The 17,125-nt window shown below is 33.8% G+C and overlaps 2 pseudogenes; both read right to left on the reverse strand.

Annotated features, from left to right (window-relative positions):
* Positions 1 to 2,520: 2,520 nt before the first annotated feature.
* LOC148784427 (uncharacterized) lies at positions 2,521 to 3,300 on the reverse strand (annotated as a pseudogene).
* Positions 3,301 to 3,457: 157 nt separating this feature from the next.
* On the reverse strand, positions 3,458 to 5,331 carry LOC148784428 (uncharacterized; annotated as a pseudogene).
* Positions 5,332 to 17,125: the final 11,794 nt, after the last annotated feature.

Raw genomic sequence — 17,125 nt, forward strand, 5'->3', positions numbered from 1 at the left:
AGCTAATTGGGGTTGAATTGCATAATTTGAAAAGTTTGTAGTCAACTTATAAATAAATAAAATTATTAAAATCAAAAGAAACATATAAATAAAGTGGCAGCACGTGGGCTGCCACTAATCTGGTGGAAGGCAAGCCACCATTTTAAATAATACAACACATATATGTATATAACAAACATATATATATATATTCAAATATGGAAAACCCACACACGACCACTTTATTTCAGAGGATACACATATTTCAGCTGCGGGTTTCGAAACAGGTATGAATTCATTAATTTAAAATTATTGAATAATTAAGTTATTAATATTATTTAATTAGTTCTTTTATTAAATATAGTTTATATTAAGCGATGTATTATTTAATCGGACCATTTTGCGAGTTTGGCTATTTAGAGGAGTGTCAAATTAAATATTAAATTGGATATAAAAATGATATTGCTGGTTAATTAGATTATTAAATTTATTAGATTTGAATATTGCTATAGCCAAATTATACAATTTCATCGTAATTATTAACCAAATACGCAATTCTATGTATTACTGTTTAATTAAATTGTATAGTAGCAGGAAATTGATAGAAAATTCATAGAAATATTTCGAAAATTATATTTAACAAATGGTATGTTAATAAAGAAAAAAATGAAGATTTGTACTTTGATAAAAATGGAATATTGAGAATTATTAGAAATTACACGAATAATATTTAATATTATATTTAAAAGAAATTATGATATTCTCGATATATTAACTGTGTGGTATAACTCATTATAGGATACGGGAGTAAAGTGAAAACACCGAACCACTACCTATTGGATAGATAAAAGCGTTGTAAGGTCGAGGTAAGTAAATAATTGGTATTATCTATATATGTCCCATTTATTTATGGTATTACTGTTATATGATTTTGTGGTTCATGCTGACTTTGATTTATCTGAAAATATATATGAGTGGTGAATGATGTAATTTGATTGACGATAATGTGTAAGTGGAATGATAAAGTACGTTGAAATATTACGTTTGTTGTTTGATGTGTTGCGAATGTCTGAGAATGAGAATGTATTGATATATGGTTTTACGTTACTAGTTGCTTACAAAAATGGTGATATGTGGAAATGAGGGAGTGTCGGAAATTGAATATAATTGTGGTGTGAATACCACTTGATGTGTTGAAAAGCCTATAAGGCGATATGAAAAGTGTTATGTGCGAAATGAAAGTGCTATGTGCGAAAAGAAAGCGCTATGTGCGCGATGAGATTGATGAGCCGGCTGTCAAGGGGATTCACTTAAATTTAATAATGGTGAGATTGAGTTGGCGGGAAAAACACAATATCACCTTCTGGTAAGCAGACTAGGGAAAAGGAAGTTTAATTTGGTTGTCTTATTGCGAGATAGTTATGTGGTGTAATAAAGATGATTATGTGGAAGCAAATTGACTATATACTCTATGCATCTTGCCTATTTATCTTGTTTGAGGTTGTATGTGGTATACATATATAGGTAGGGCTGGTTATTTGTTTACTGAGTGGCAGGCTCATCCCTCTGCTGGCATTTTCTTTCAGGAATAGACTTTGAGGTGTCTGACTGTTGAAGAGTAGGTTTATGCGCTATACTCAGGCAGGTCGGGCCAGTATGCAGTTTTCTCCTCTTTGTCAGTTAGAGTACAAATCACATTTTGTCTGTGTAGAGAGAATATTAGTGTACGGATTACCTGTGACGAATCACTTTGTGACGTGTGATATATATATATATATATATATAATGTTGTGGGTTGATAATACCTATTATGACATGTTGGGATTACGTATGCGAATTGATTAGATGATTAAATGTAAATTTATATATATGAACACAGGGATTACTTTAAGTAAAATATTTAGGGTAGATATAGCCCTTATAGCGAAGGGGGTGCTACATTGGGTCCCCGTCGACGTCCATGCGATACAATATTTTCACTTTGTCCGGTATTTTGTTCATTTTAAGATCTTAAAGGTGTTGTTTCACCAACCTATAGCAATAGTAAAAAATAATAATAGAAATTGTTTAATGCATAAGAAAGAATATAAAAACAATAAATGTGAAAAATTGTCTTACTTGCATTTCACTATTCGAACCCCTTGGAAGATTACGAGATGAAATACTTTGTCCACGCACCACTTCACTAGGATTAGAACTTGGATTATCCTCAGTTTATGGTAAGTGATCTCCCACTAACTCCTCGTTCTGATCTCGAAGGCACAAACTTGTACCCCGCCCCACCCTCGCCCACGTCCACCGGCTCATCCTCTAGCCACCACCCTCTGTCAAAGAGAAATAAAAAACTATTAAGTACTTAGAATGAGAGAACTATGATGAACAAGGCTAATATGAAATGCATTTAAAAGCAATAGAATAAACTAATTAAATAAATAAAATTACACAAATAATAACATTTTAATTAGTTAAATGTAAAATATGTCCAAATCATTTTTCACGGATTACAATAAATGGAGTTCTAATATTCAATATTAGAACTATTCAATTATTAGTGTCTATATCCTCATCAGTTTTATTTGAATCATATTCTTCTTCTTGCTCATCATCTTCTGTCTAGAATTCTTCTTCTCCTTCCCAATGATATTAATCCTCTATTATGACTTTATTGAAATCTACGCCGTGTTGAAGGCCCTCAAATTCATTTGCATCTACTTCTTCTACCACACCATTCAAAATAATATTGATCTCATCTCGATGAGTTTCAATCAAAATATGATGTGGATCAAATGCCTCATTATCTTGAAAAGCAATATCAACTCTTTGCTAAATATTCTCTTCTTGTCCTTCAGCCGACGGGCGTCAAATTTACCGGTAGTTTTTACTTTGCATACTGCCCATCAATCACGCCTCTCTCTTCTAGTGCTCGGAAAGTTTATGAAGTAGACTTATTGAGCTTGGGAAGCTAATATAAAAGAGTTATTTGATTTTGGTTTCAATTTATGGTTAATTACCACAAGACTTGATGTGTGCCACTTAAACCCTTTATTAGAAGTATCGTACCAATGACACTTAAACAAGACAACCCCACATCTTATCCCGTAATAATCCAACTCTATAACTTCTTTTATAAATTCCATAATAATCCACTTCATATTCATTGTAGGTACTCCCCAAAACACATACACTATAGTTTGATGTTGCTTAAGAATGCCCATACTCCAAAGTGTGGAATTTGCATCCATCCATAAAGTACCCTTTATAGCAAGACGCATGTCGACTGGGGCCATGAGCCAACTTTCTTATGAAGTCGTCAGCCTTCATTACAGGTATCTCGAATCTATGAAAAAAATAATACTTGATAAGATAACATAATTGTGATTTGCTAATATTTACATAGTTGAAAGTAATCTATTACTTACATGAGCAAGTAGTCACCGAGAAAAATCTATGTCCCGCAATGTTTCAAGTTCTATGTCAGTTATTCTTGCAAATTGTTTTTCCTATTTTCTTCATCAAATTTCCTGCAAAAGTTGTGATGATCATATGTCAATTATAAACACAAGTCAATCAAAATATTTGTGAGGACATAATGCACGAGTTACATCACTCACTGCAGGACTGGATCAATCTTATCATAATTCATCAAGACATATCTGTGTGCAGCCTTCATCTCATCATCATCAAGATATCTAACTGAAATTTTAAAACTAAGTGGTTGTCCAGGATGTTTAGAAAATAGACTTTCGCAAGAATCTACCATTCATGCATCATCATTCTATGGCAACTGATTCAATCGGGATATTACATGTGGTTCAAAATATGAAGAGCAAAATCTTAAGACTTGTTCAATCCTATACGCCTCACCAATTGATGCTTCTACTCGAGCTCGAATTCCAACATTTTCCTTGAAATGGAAACCTAAATTTTGTTGAACTTTTAATTTACACAAGATAGCTTATATTTTCTAATTATGTAAGATAATTAAACTTAGAAAAATTACCTCTCAAATGGATACATCCTTCAATACTGTACAGGTCCACCAATCTTAGCTTCATACGTATGGGGAATTAGTAGGTGTTCCACGAATCAAAGAAGCTTGGGGGGGAAAATCTTCTCAAGCTTACACAATATATCAACAATGTTCTTTTCAAGTTTTTGCATGCGCTCCACACACAATACAGTTGCACATAGATTACTAAAGAAACTGTTGATTCTATCAGTGCTTCCCAAATAGGTTTTGGTAGTAGATCTCTAAATAAAATTGGGAGTAATTTTTGGATGAACACATGACAGTCATGGCTCTTCATTCCATAAAATTTGCATTCTTTTTCATTCACACAACGAGCAATGTTTGAGGAATACCCATCAGATAGCTTTTAATGATTTTACCCAAGAGCACAATTCTTTCTTCTATGCTTTACTTAAATTATATGGTGCCTTGGGTTTGTAGATTTTTCCATTTGCACCATCAAATAAATGCATCTCAATACGGCTACAATACAACTTCAAATCTTTTACAAATGTGACATTATCTTTTGTTTTATTTTTAACATCCATAATGGTGTTAAAGATATTATCAAAGATGTTGTTTTCAATATGCATCACATCCAGATTATGTCGGATAAGATTTGTGTGCCAATGTGGTAACTCCCAAAATATGCTCTTTTTAACCCAATTATGTGTCTTGCCAAATCTGTCAATTGGGTTTGTACCACCTGGTAGTTTTTCAAAGGTGGTGTTAGGAAGCTCATCCACCTTTTGTCACATGTCTTTTCCAGTTTAGCATATAGGTGGAGAATCATTTTCATATTTTTCTTTCCAAAACTTGTAACATTGTCTTTTATAGGGATGGTCAGGAGGCAAAATTGATGATGGCAATCAAGTCAACATGCCTTCCTTCCATAACGAATTCTGAAAGATTTTCTCCTTTCCATACAATAAGGACATGCCGACACCCCATAAGTGCTCCATCCAAATAACATCACATTTGTAGGAAAATCATTGATCATTCATAAAAGAGCAGCTCTCATATTGAAATTTTATTTTTTGTACACGTCAGAAGCTTGCACGCCAATTCCATAATATTTTCAACACATCTATTAATGGGTATAAAATTACATCAACATTTATTTTCCTGGACTTTTTGGGCCTAGTATAACCATATTCATGAACAAAAAAAGAATTTTGCATGCATATCCATGGGGGAAGATTATATACATCACTAATCATAGGCCAACAACTGTAAGGAGTACTGGAATCTCTAAGTGAACTGAAACCACCTGTGCATAACCTAAGACGTGCATTACGTGCATTCGAGGCAAATGATGGATGAGTGCGATCGAAATGTTTCATCAACGATAGGCATGGGATGTCTATGCAATTTTAGTGGATTAGCTGACAAGGTTGTTAGTTGATTGAACTCACTCGCGGGAATTGTCATATGGAAGCCTTGGGCTTGGTCGGTATAACTTGAATTTCCGGCTCCGAAAGTATAGGATTAGTCCTTGGACTTGAGGAATCATGGCAGTCGCATGTGTATGATGGCTACATCTTGGATTTGGCGAGAGATGACTGTGTCTTCGATATGGTTATTATAAGTCTTTTTCAGTGTAGTCGGATTATGTATTGAGGAATGTGGATTTCAAGATAGAATCCATCCCCTATCAGTATGTGATGGATATATCTCCTATGTGCTTTGAGGTGGTTTAGAATCTCTAAGTCTATGGCCATAGCGATTGGTTGAATAGAAAATGGTTTCCTTTGTCGATTAATAGAATAAACGCATCTCAAGTATTTAACATAGTTGACTGGTCCAGGAAGAGAACCGACACCCAATTCCATGCCCTAAACCAATGGAAGATGGTCAATGGAAGGACCGTACCTGTATGGAACTTGAGAGCCTAAATGTTCACCCCAATATTTACCTAGTCTCTAGTGCCCTGGACCATTGCTAGACGGCGCACGATAGTGACGGGCGTTTTCAAATTAATGGTTACTTGAAAATAATTAACTAAATTAGATTTAATTAATTTTTTTTATTGGACATAATTTCCAAGTCTAGCTAAGGATGAACCTAAAGAGTCACACACAAATCACTATGAAATTGGTGGAATTAATTTGGAATTAATTCGAGAAGAAATGAATTAATTTAATTGGCTTAAATTAATTCAAGGAGAGTATATATAAATGATTGGATCATTTATTTAATAATCCATTTGATGGATGGCTCAAGAATTAATTAATTGGATTAATTAATTTTTTTTTATTTGACATAATTTCCAAGTCTAGCTAAGGATGAACCTAAAGAGTCACACACAAATCACTATGAAATTGGTGGAATTAATTTGGAATTAATTCGAGAAGAAATAAATTAATTTAATTGGCTTTAATTAATTCAAGGAGAGTATATATAAATGATTGGATCATTTATTTAATAATCCATTTGATGGATGGCTCAAGAATTAATTAATTGGAGTAATTAATTTTGGTCTTAACATCTTTAAATTAGTTGGATAAATTTAATTGGTTTGGCTTAATTAATTGATTGTATCAATTAATTAGAGTTTGGGCTTAAATTTATTTAATTGGACTAAATAAATCTTTGGACTTAGTTGGGCTAAAATTAATTTAATTAATTATTGTCCAATGGACTTTGGTTGGGCTTGGTTTAATTTGATTAAATCGAGTCCGGTGCTTATTTGAAGTCTAAGCCCATTTGAGGGTGGTTGGAGCAAGTTAAGGAGGAGTTGAAACTCCTCACCATGATGAAGATAATAGAGTGGTTATTTTCATCATCTTTGAAGGTTATGTGCATGTGTGTGTATAGGTTGTTTTGGAGGCAAACTTGGTGGTTATTGAATTTTGAATTTAATTGTATGTGATATACAAAAATTACACGCATACCATGAATAACCATAACCTTAGCCACGAAATTTTGCTCCCTTTTCTCTACAAAGATATTCTCTTTTTTGTTCTATATTGAAATGGATTCAATTTAGAACATAAAACAATCCCAAAGCACTAATCAATAATATTTGTTTGGAGTTATTTTTTCGTCTAGTTCTTTGTTCTATCTAGCAATAGAACAAGAACTATATCTCTTCCTTAGTGTGGTGTGGACAATCTAGAGGTTTCTAATTTGGATCCTAAAGTGAACGGGAGAACGTAAAGGGAACAATGCACGTTGCTGCTCAACTATAGAAACAAAAGGTAAGATTTCAATTTTGTTTTTATGTTTTTGTTTCATCCTCTACCCACTTATCTAGTATTGTTATTTGTTTATTATTATGCTTTTGACAAATACAGAATACCTGAAAATTTCAAAGGGAACACCCCTTTGAACCTATTTTAATATTTTTTTTATTTCACGCTTCTGCCACGTTCCCAGGCGATACCGATTGTTTTCAAATTTAATTTTGAAAAAATTCAATTTAACCAAAATAAAAAATTTCAGAAAATGAAGAAAAATATAAAACATCCAATTTTTCAAAAGAAGAACTTGGACAAGACAACCTACCGGCTGCCAACAGCCGGTAGGTCACTCCCAGGAAGCAGGTGCGTGAGCACAAGTGTCGTGCCTACGTGGGCGGGCGAGCGCTCGCAAGGGCTGCTGATAGTGGCGGTTGTTGCCTGTGCAAAAATTTCTAATTTTTTTTTCTGCAAAAAATTGAAATCAAGAACAACACATAACATGGAGAATTTGACAAAACTTTTTTCATCATGGATGCAAGAAGAAGAGACACCAAGCCCCTAGGTCAAAAGACATAGTCATGTAAACTTCAACTCAACTAATCTCCTACAACACATTCACAAACGTGTACACTATCAACCATGTGGGTCTCTTCCAACGAGTCTATTTGACCACACTTGTTTTTCAAAAGAGGAACCTTTTGATGTGGTCTTCTCCAAAATCGGGTATGATTTGAATGACCAAGTATGTTTTAACTTGTCAATAAATTAAATCAAGTCTAACACTTAATCTCTTGAGTTTATTATTTAATCCAATTACATAAAATATTAAACATAAAGCCAATGTGAATATTTAATCTAATTAAATACACATGAGCCTAAATATAATTAATTAATAAATTTAATTTATCAATCAAGCCTAAAATGATAATTAGTCCAAACTATTTATTTCTAGCCCATCTCTACTACTTAATGAATCCAATGTATTAATTAGAGAAATCCATCTACTAAATAATTTGTCCAACTAATTAATTAATCAAAGTCTCGTTTAAATTGACCCAATCAATTTAAAAAGCTCAGTCCAAAATCAAATTAATTTAATTAGTCAAATTGTGAACTATCCGCCCAATGAATTATCTATTAATAAATAATCTAATCATTTATCCTCTCAAAGAATTAATTTAAGCCAATTAAAGTATTTGATGTCTTTTGAAATTAATTCAAAATTAATTCCATTCATTTTTTACGATTTGTGTGTGACTCTTTAGGTTCACCCTCATGACGACATGGGTGTGTGACCAACTCAATTAATTAATCTAATCTTGTTAATTATTTTTTATTATCTCATAACTAGAAATGATTGGTAGCATAGGCGGCCATCTAGCAATAGTCGATGATCTTGAGACAGGGTGAATAATGACATTAAAATTTAGTCTCCATGTTCTATACAAGTGTGGTCCTACTGTCAACCATCTCCCGATCTTAGTCTGGGAATGAAATGGACCGTCAGTTCCCATATTTGACATGGTATCTATGCTCCATACTCAAAATATATTTACTCTAGTTGTTGGCTTTGTAAATTCCGTCCCACTCAATCAAGCGTTATGACCATAGATTACAGAGTTTAAACTGTCCCGGAGTGTATAGGAGATCTCCCTGTAACATACTGACAAGTGACAAATTGTTTCTTGAAATCACCGTTCTTGCTACATACTCCAATTATACTGGACAAGACTTATAATGACCATATCTAACAATATAATCACTTCATGCCAAATCCAAGATATAGTCTTTGTATGCACTCGATTGTCATTATTCCTGAAGGCCGATGAGTAATCTCGTACTATCGAAAATAAGACTTGTGGTCCTACCGACCAAGCGTACAAGGCTTTCATATGAAGATTCCCACAAGTTAGTTAATTACCTAGCCAACTAACCCACTAAAATTGTATTGACGACTTATGTCTCCTATAGATGAAACACGACACTACAATACTTAGTACCAGTCTCTATAAAACTCTCGATGCCTTGTCTCGAGGTCATTGATTTAAAATATTTTAAACCAACCGTCAAAAGTAGTCTCATATCCTTCGACCTATGCTCAGCCAACTCCATTGGTTATACTATTCTATCTATAGGCATTTATTCTGACATTGAAACCTCGTTCAGTTTTAGCAGTAAACACAACAAACACTTTTTCCATTAATGAATACTTACTTTATTAATCATTACATGACTTTCATAAATATTGAAGAATGGTAACCAGTGTAATTGGCTTCCTTGTCACTTATTCTGAAATTGGTGTGATATCACCATGTTTTTCCATATCCCTATGCTAGACTTCCACAACTGTTTATATGTGAAATTACTTCTCTTGTATTTAGGCACTAATGTGGGTTGATTAAATGGATGTTTCTGTAATTATGTGACCATCTATCCTATTACCAGTTACGGACATGTTCTTTATTGTGTTGATGATTATACTTATGAACTTTTGTATATTACTTTAGTTAATGGGCAAGGCTGCTCCTGCCCTTTTCTTTATTTACTGGGAATGTTATTCTCTTTAGTGCTTGATGTAACATAGTTGAATTTTTTGTATGTTATTTAGGATGAGGTCAACTAGGAGAATACTGGCTTTGATCGCTGCATAGAAAATTATGCTTGAGATTGTCGTTGCTCTTACCCTTTTTTCTTTATGTAATTCAATATCTCAACGGTAGAAGCACTACTTAAACACGTGTTCTTCCTTGGTGATACACACTTAAATCTAAGATTCTTCACCTAGTTAGGAACCTACATAGGTTAATGGCCATTAGTGATGAGTCGTGTCTATGAAACCTATGTATGGATCGTCATGCATTCGATCTTTGTGTTATCTTTTGGAACATTTCGGTGGGGTTTCTAGGATTAAACATGTAACCATCTCAAAACAAGTGGTCTTGCTTGTAACTGTTATTTCCCACCACAAAAATAATTGTGTTGTCAAACATGAGTTCATAAAATTTGCCCCGACAGTGACCAAGCATTTTCATGATGTGCTCAATAGCATTTAAAAAATGCATACCATTTTCTTGCAAATCCGGCTCCAATCATAGCAGACTTTCCCAACCTTAGCTGGAGATGGTCTAAGGTAACTTTTCTCTTAGAATAATAAATGATCAGTTCTAGCTTGATACATGAAGGTTCGAACCGTTGCATGCTTTTAAAAATGTAATGTTGTCATTTATGGGAATTGTTGTAGGGTTGTTTAGGTGCTTAAGATGAAACATTCACTGACGTTAGAGTCCTGAAGACAAAAAAGGTCCTTTTCGCACCTGGAATGGTTAAGTAGCCATCAATGTCCTTGGGTATGCAATCTAAACACGCAATTTATATATGTCCTCACCTGTTGGGAAAGTAATGGAGATGATAGTCGTGTTTTATACAAGGCGATCCACAGACCCAATGGTCTCTAAGTGCCTTTAGATATGCCACATGTACTAGTATAATATAACCACATTACATATTTATCTTGTAGTATAATGAACAATTAACGAAAACTTTTATTTTGTATTATTAACAAGTGACTTCATGCTTATCTAAATGTGTCTTCGTTTTATAACAGCAACTACTATTTATGTGACAACGGTTATGCAAATGTTGCAGGCTTCTTGAAACCATAAAGCATTATTCGCTACCGTCTATGCAAATGAGATTCTGGTGCAGGGGGGCGTCAAAATCGAGAAGAGCTCTTTAACTTGAAACTGTTATCGACACCTAAGGTCATAGAGAGAGCTTTAGAATTTCTAAATGTCCAATGGGAATACTACTTAGCCAGTCATTTTAGCCTGTTAAAGTCCAAAAATAGAATAATCCAAGCATGTCGCCTTCTATATAACTTCTTTCAAGATGAAATGCTTGATTATCCTTTAGAAGTTGAGATGGGATGCAAGTGAAGGCGGTGTGGAAATTGAGATGGGATGCAAGTAATGGCGGTGTGGAAACGCATGCGAATTGCATGTCGACTATTGAGACCAGTACTCCTGGACTACTTGGCTGATGATTTGGCTAGTATGTCTAATGAGTGGTTAAACCGGCCATGAGAAGAAATAGATTAACTATTATTGTATTTACAATTACTAAGCTAGAGTTTTCCCGTGATGTCATATGTCTCTGCTTGTATGTTATGCTATCCCTGACGTAGTTTATATGTTTGTTCTTTGTTTGCAATTGTGGTTTTTCCTCTGTTTGTAACTTAACATAAGGGCACACACATGATGACACGTTTTCTACACAATGGCATGTTATGTGCATATATGGTGTAATAATATATTTTGGCCATACATGTGTGGTCGTAGCAGTAAATATCCATATTTTGTTATGGCCATAGTTGTAGCAATAAATGGGGCATATTTATTAGATGTACACAATAGCATAGATCTTGTTTAACACCCACAAATGAACAATTTACTATGAATATATGTTTCTTATCATCAATATATCACTAGAAAAAAAGGTAGGATTTGGGGCGAGATTGGAACGGTTTTCTTTGTGTTTAAAATGATTTCTGGGACACAGAACTTATTTAAAGCGAATTTTAGAACGGTTCAAAACCCATCTTGACAGACAACGTCATAAAAATTTAAGAACGATTATCGTTCCTATTTGGGACGGGAACTTTAACAGTCATAAAAAACGCTTCCTAATTTTGAATTTGGTATGGTTTGGGGTGGGTTTTGGAACGACTGAACTAATTTTATCGGGGAACTTTTGCAATAGACATTGTAATACTCGTGCCTAAATTTAGAACTATTTTTACTTATATTGGTGATAAATCTATGAATGGGCTTTGGAACTGCACACTACCACGTTTGTAGAATTGTTTTAGTAATGATATTAGAAACGATTTTCTTAGTTTGGAACACATATTAGAAATTGGAATAGCATTAGTATTTGGAACGGTTAGCTACTAATTAGGAATACTTTTTTGAAATGGTTGTAGCAATAATATTTGGCACGTTCCATCCAATTTAGGCACACGCGTTTAGAACGATTTTAGTAACGGCATTTGGAATGGTTATGTATTTATATTTGTAAGATTTTTATGTAATATTACTAAACCCGTCCTAATTTTTGAATTTTATAATTTATTAATATATTTAATAAATTTGAATAAATAAATAAATTAATACATTTTAATAACTTTTCATATATAATTAAATTAATTTATGAATCTTCAATTAATTGTATTTATGAATTTAATTAATTGAATAAATATAAAATAATGGAATGTTATAAATATTATGAAATATGAATAATTAAAAAAAATATTATATTAATATGAGAAATTATTTAAGTACAAAAACAAAAAAAAAATATAAAACCTAATCTAACCCTCCTGATTCGAGGCAAGGGGGTTTGTTGGAGACGGTGCTGTGATCATGGTGGAGGTCCGAATCTCCCTCATCATGGTCATCATGTCGGGCATCATGAGCTCGAGATGACTGATGCGGTCCTCCATGGCCGGATTTGGTGATAGCGGTGGTGGTAACAGTGGGAGTGGCAATGGTGATGTGAATACGCGGCTGGAGACGTGGGCCTCAGAACAAAGGTTGAATACTCAGACCTGGTTCTTACCCCCGACTACAACCAGCTATATCTGCTGCTTTGTCATCACCACCGAAGCCTCCCATTCAGCGGTGGCATCATGGTCCTCAGCCGTGGACTGAGGCTGAAGATCCTCCAATAGCTCTTAGAACTTCTCTTGCCAAAGAAATAAAATGTTAGTACTTTTAACGAAAAATTAATTATTAAAAAAATAATAGTAATAATTTAGGTACTTACCGCCATCTTTGCCGTCCTGTTTTTTCCTGTAGCACCGCTCGGATAATTCCATCTGATTGGGCAGCCGATCTAGTTTTGTCTCCTGTAGAAGAAAAAAATAGGTAGCATCATATTAAAAAAATAATGATAAAGCATCGTATTTACTTACCAACTTCCTCTTGTGCATGTCGACTGAGGAAGACCCCTCCCGGTACACAGTTGAGGACGCCGCGGGGTTCGCCGCCCGATTTGCCTTATTTTTCGAGGACTCCTACTGTACGTTCTCGCTGGCGCAGTACGTCTGGATACACAGTTGCCCAATGCATGAGGCTTTATGGACTAAATAATGTATTATTGGAGTTGAAGAGTTCAAGTCATACCAATCATGTCATGGGATTTGATATGACAACTCCTTCCAAGTCAGTTTAGTCGGCTTGATAAACTTTTGTCAACCGTCCATTAATAATATATAGATGCCACACGTATATCGTTAATGAACCAATACACCCATCATATGGATGCACAAATTACTGAAAATCTCAGTAAAGGCTTTTGATGCCTAGTCACGGGGTTCTCGATTTCGAACGTTCAAGATCATTCCTCGAAAGTTGATTTCATGGTCACTATCATCTACGTGACCAATTTTGTTGGTTTGTGCGCTTGGTTCATGATATACATACGAAGACACAAGTAAATATGCAAAAGAATGAGTAAATGAATTTTACTTTATTCATTAGATTAGCGCTATGCTAAACAAGATTGTCTTCTACCATAGATGACATGGGCTGACTTACTGTTTGTCATTCACATATTCTAATAATGATAGTTAAAAAAATTGGGAAATAGATAGAGGAATTATTGTTCTTTGGAAGATGAAACATCTCTCAATCCACTTAAAGGCGGTTGTTGCAAGATTGATGAGCTCGGAACTTGCGAACAAGCCAAGTTTACAAAGCAACATTGCTTACAACATCATAGTAAAATTAAAATAAATTAACTATGCAACTTGCTTTGAAAATAAATATTGCACAAATCTTCTATTTTCAAAGCTAGGATTTATGCATATTTTTCGTGCACTGAAAATATACGTTGTTTGCGTAGCATAGAGGAAAAGCTATATTTTAATATATCTTAATTCCATTTGCTTCATATTAATTAATTTATTCATTAATTAGTTTTTTAAGACTTGTGTCCATCTAAGTAATCAACCCTTATATTCATCTCTATTATATTACTTGTACATTTATTTAATTCCAGACGTGGATGACATAGATTGGAACAAGTGTATAATTTCTACACTCTGCTAAGTTTATTCTGATAGGAATTAATACTATGCAAATACAATCATTAGTCACAAAAAATGAACAAATAAACTATGTGCGAACAATCAGAAGAAAATATGCTCTTTATCGGAGTGAAAGCATATATTACTTATAGGATAAAACAACTTTATCTGATCAATATTTTGTGCTTTCAGCCTTCCAACAGCAAGATGCTCTAGGACCATTTTCTTTTTGGTCAATTGGATCATCCTTTCTTCGGTTTCCTTTCGTGCTATGAGTTTATATATATTACATGCATATTAAAAGTGTTAAAAGTTATTGAAGCAAAGCAGTGAACATGAAAAGTGTCCGATATATATGATCTACAATGAGTATAATCTTATTCATTTGACCAAGGCAATGAGCTATAGACCATGCATGCATATCCGCGTGAGGATTCCAATTGCTAAAATTTTTTGGATGCTCGATTAAATGATGCAAATACAAGTTATCCGAATGAACAAGCCAAAGAGACGTGATCAATTGAAAAATATATTGATAGGTGTGCATGTCAGAGAAAAGTGTGGATATTATAAATATTCAACAAACAAAACCACAGTTCTCCACAGATTTTCAACATTTTTACCTTATTCTCTAAGAACATTTTTACCTAATTAATATTTTACTTTGAAGTAAAAATAGTTTAGACTTGACAAATAAAAGAAAAGTTACAGTATGAGATAGATAAAATCAGTTACAGATAAATCAACTCCATCCGATACAAATAAAAGAAAGAATCAAAGACATACATACATATGACAAGCAACATGGTAATAAAGTGTAAAATATCCCAACTAATACCATTGTTTTGTAGCTGATAAAGTTGATTAACAAGATTGGGGCCCCGAAACAAAAGAAAAGGTGAAAGTGTCTATTCAAACACAAATCCGACTAATACCTTTTTGTTCTTATTATTGTGGTGTTGATTTGTAGAATGAATCAAGTTTATCAAGTACAACATGAGTTCTTATTATTGAGGCACACAGACATAGATTGGGGATTTTGAGAAAAACAAATAGAGGTTTAATAAGATACAAAAAATTGTAGATTGAAGCCGAACGAAGATGGGAAGTAGAGTAAATCGATGTTGTAACATTGTCTAGTTCACTTTGTTTATTAATAAATATAGTTCTTCTGTAACAAAATAATATCATTGCAAAAATATAGAATGAAGTCGTTTCTGTTGGAAGTCTTGCTACGAGGTAAAATTCATAGTAAAAAATAGCTTTTGTTATGGATTGTTTTGTGCAGCAAAATAGTTGGTAGTAAACAACATATTTTATTTTGGATTGTGTATCATTTTATCACATGATAGCTGCATGGACATAATATGATAGTCTCCATGTCAACAACATTACTTTTATGTACATGGGACACAAATCAATTGCACTATACCGAGTAATTTGGTAACTATGGTCCATAATATGTGAACTATGATGGATTATTATCCACATTTGTGTCTTTTACAACTATCGATATAATTATACGTCAATATTCAATTACAGGCCACAAGTATGCCACAGTTGTCGGGGACGGTCATGCACGCTATAGACAAACGCAATATCTGTGAAGTTGTGATTGAGTATCGGATCATTAATATATGTTATGGTATTATATTCTACTTAGGACATACTTGCACACGTCGGCATGTGTATGTTCGGACACATGTATATGTGACTATGTGATCACATGTGCCATAGGTCTCCTATGCACACCTACCATTTTCAACTACATAGGCCCACAAGTGCACATGAACGTGTCACAATGTAGGTGTCATGCTACATGTGCGCGATTATAGAACAACTATTAACATGTAATGATATGCGCCCCGGAGTTGTTCAGCACACAACATGCACAAATGTTGTACAACGCAATATATGATGTGTTGCCCCAACATTATAATTGGGTGCTCTAGCTATAATAACTTCTTGTAGATCATGAATTGTTGCTCTGTCCAGGCTCGTTAGATCTAATGATCTACAAAATGTTCATATGGTTGTTGGTCTACCAAAGTAGTGGTTGTATAATGGTGAGCAAGAATGGACATATGACCATGACTATGAAATTTAGGTGGTAGTAAGGATCATCCATCAATGGAGAGTCATAATGTTCCAACTTAATTACAATCATGTCAATTACAATGATTGATTTGTGCCAAATACACCCATCAATAATCATTATGAACATATAGTTTATGTTTTTGAACTCATTTCGAAGCCATAATCCCACAAGGGTACACATTAAATATATGATGTGGTCATATGGTATGCTTATCACCCTCTTATGTCCATATTAGGGAAATATGGGCATATTCTCACCTAACAATTTGCATATAAAAAATCTATGCAATCGTAACATTCCTCACAAAACAAATATGCGAGACACAATTCATATGTATTTTAGGGATATACATATGTTCATAACACTCACATGATTTTCATATATATAATTTATAAATCTCTCATAAGGGAATTGTATAATATTGCATTGTAATATTCACACATAATATTGCATAAATTACTATATAATTGTTAGAAATGGTGACAAGAAAGCCAATTGGATTGACGATTTTAGAAACTATTTAGCAATCTTTATGAATGTGATATTATCTTGATGAATGTAGTAAGCATTCATCTGTGGCACCGTGTGTTTATTGTGCTTACTATTTACGTTGAACGGTGTTTTAACGTTACAACAAATACGCACAGACGAATTGAATAACCCATGTGGTTGAGCTGCGCATTGGATGACAACTTTGAAACCTACTTTTGAGTGTTGGTCTGAAACGCATTGGAGACAAACTTGGCGGTTATTGAATTTTGAATTCAATT

This window comes from Sesamum indicum, linkage group LG13, assembly GCF_026168435.1.
Source record: "Sesamum indicum cultivar Baizhima isolate 11 linkage group LG13, ASM2616843v1, whole genome shotgun sequence".
Taxonomy (NCBI): Eukaryota; Viridiplantae; Streptophyta; class Magnoliopsida; order Lamiales; family Pedaliaceae; genus Sesamum; species Sesamum indicum.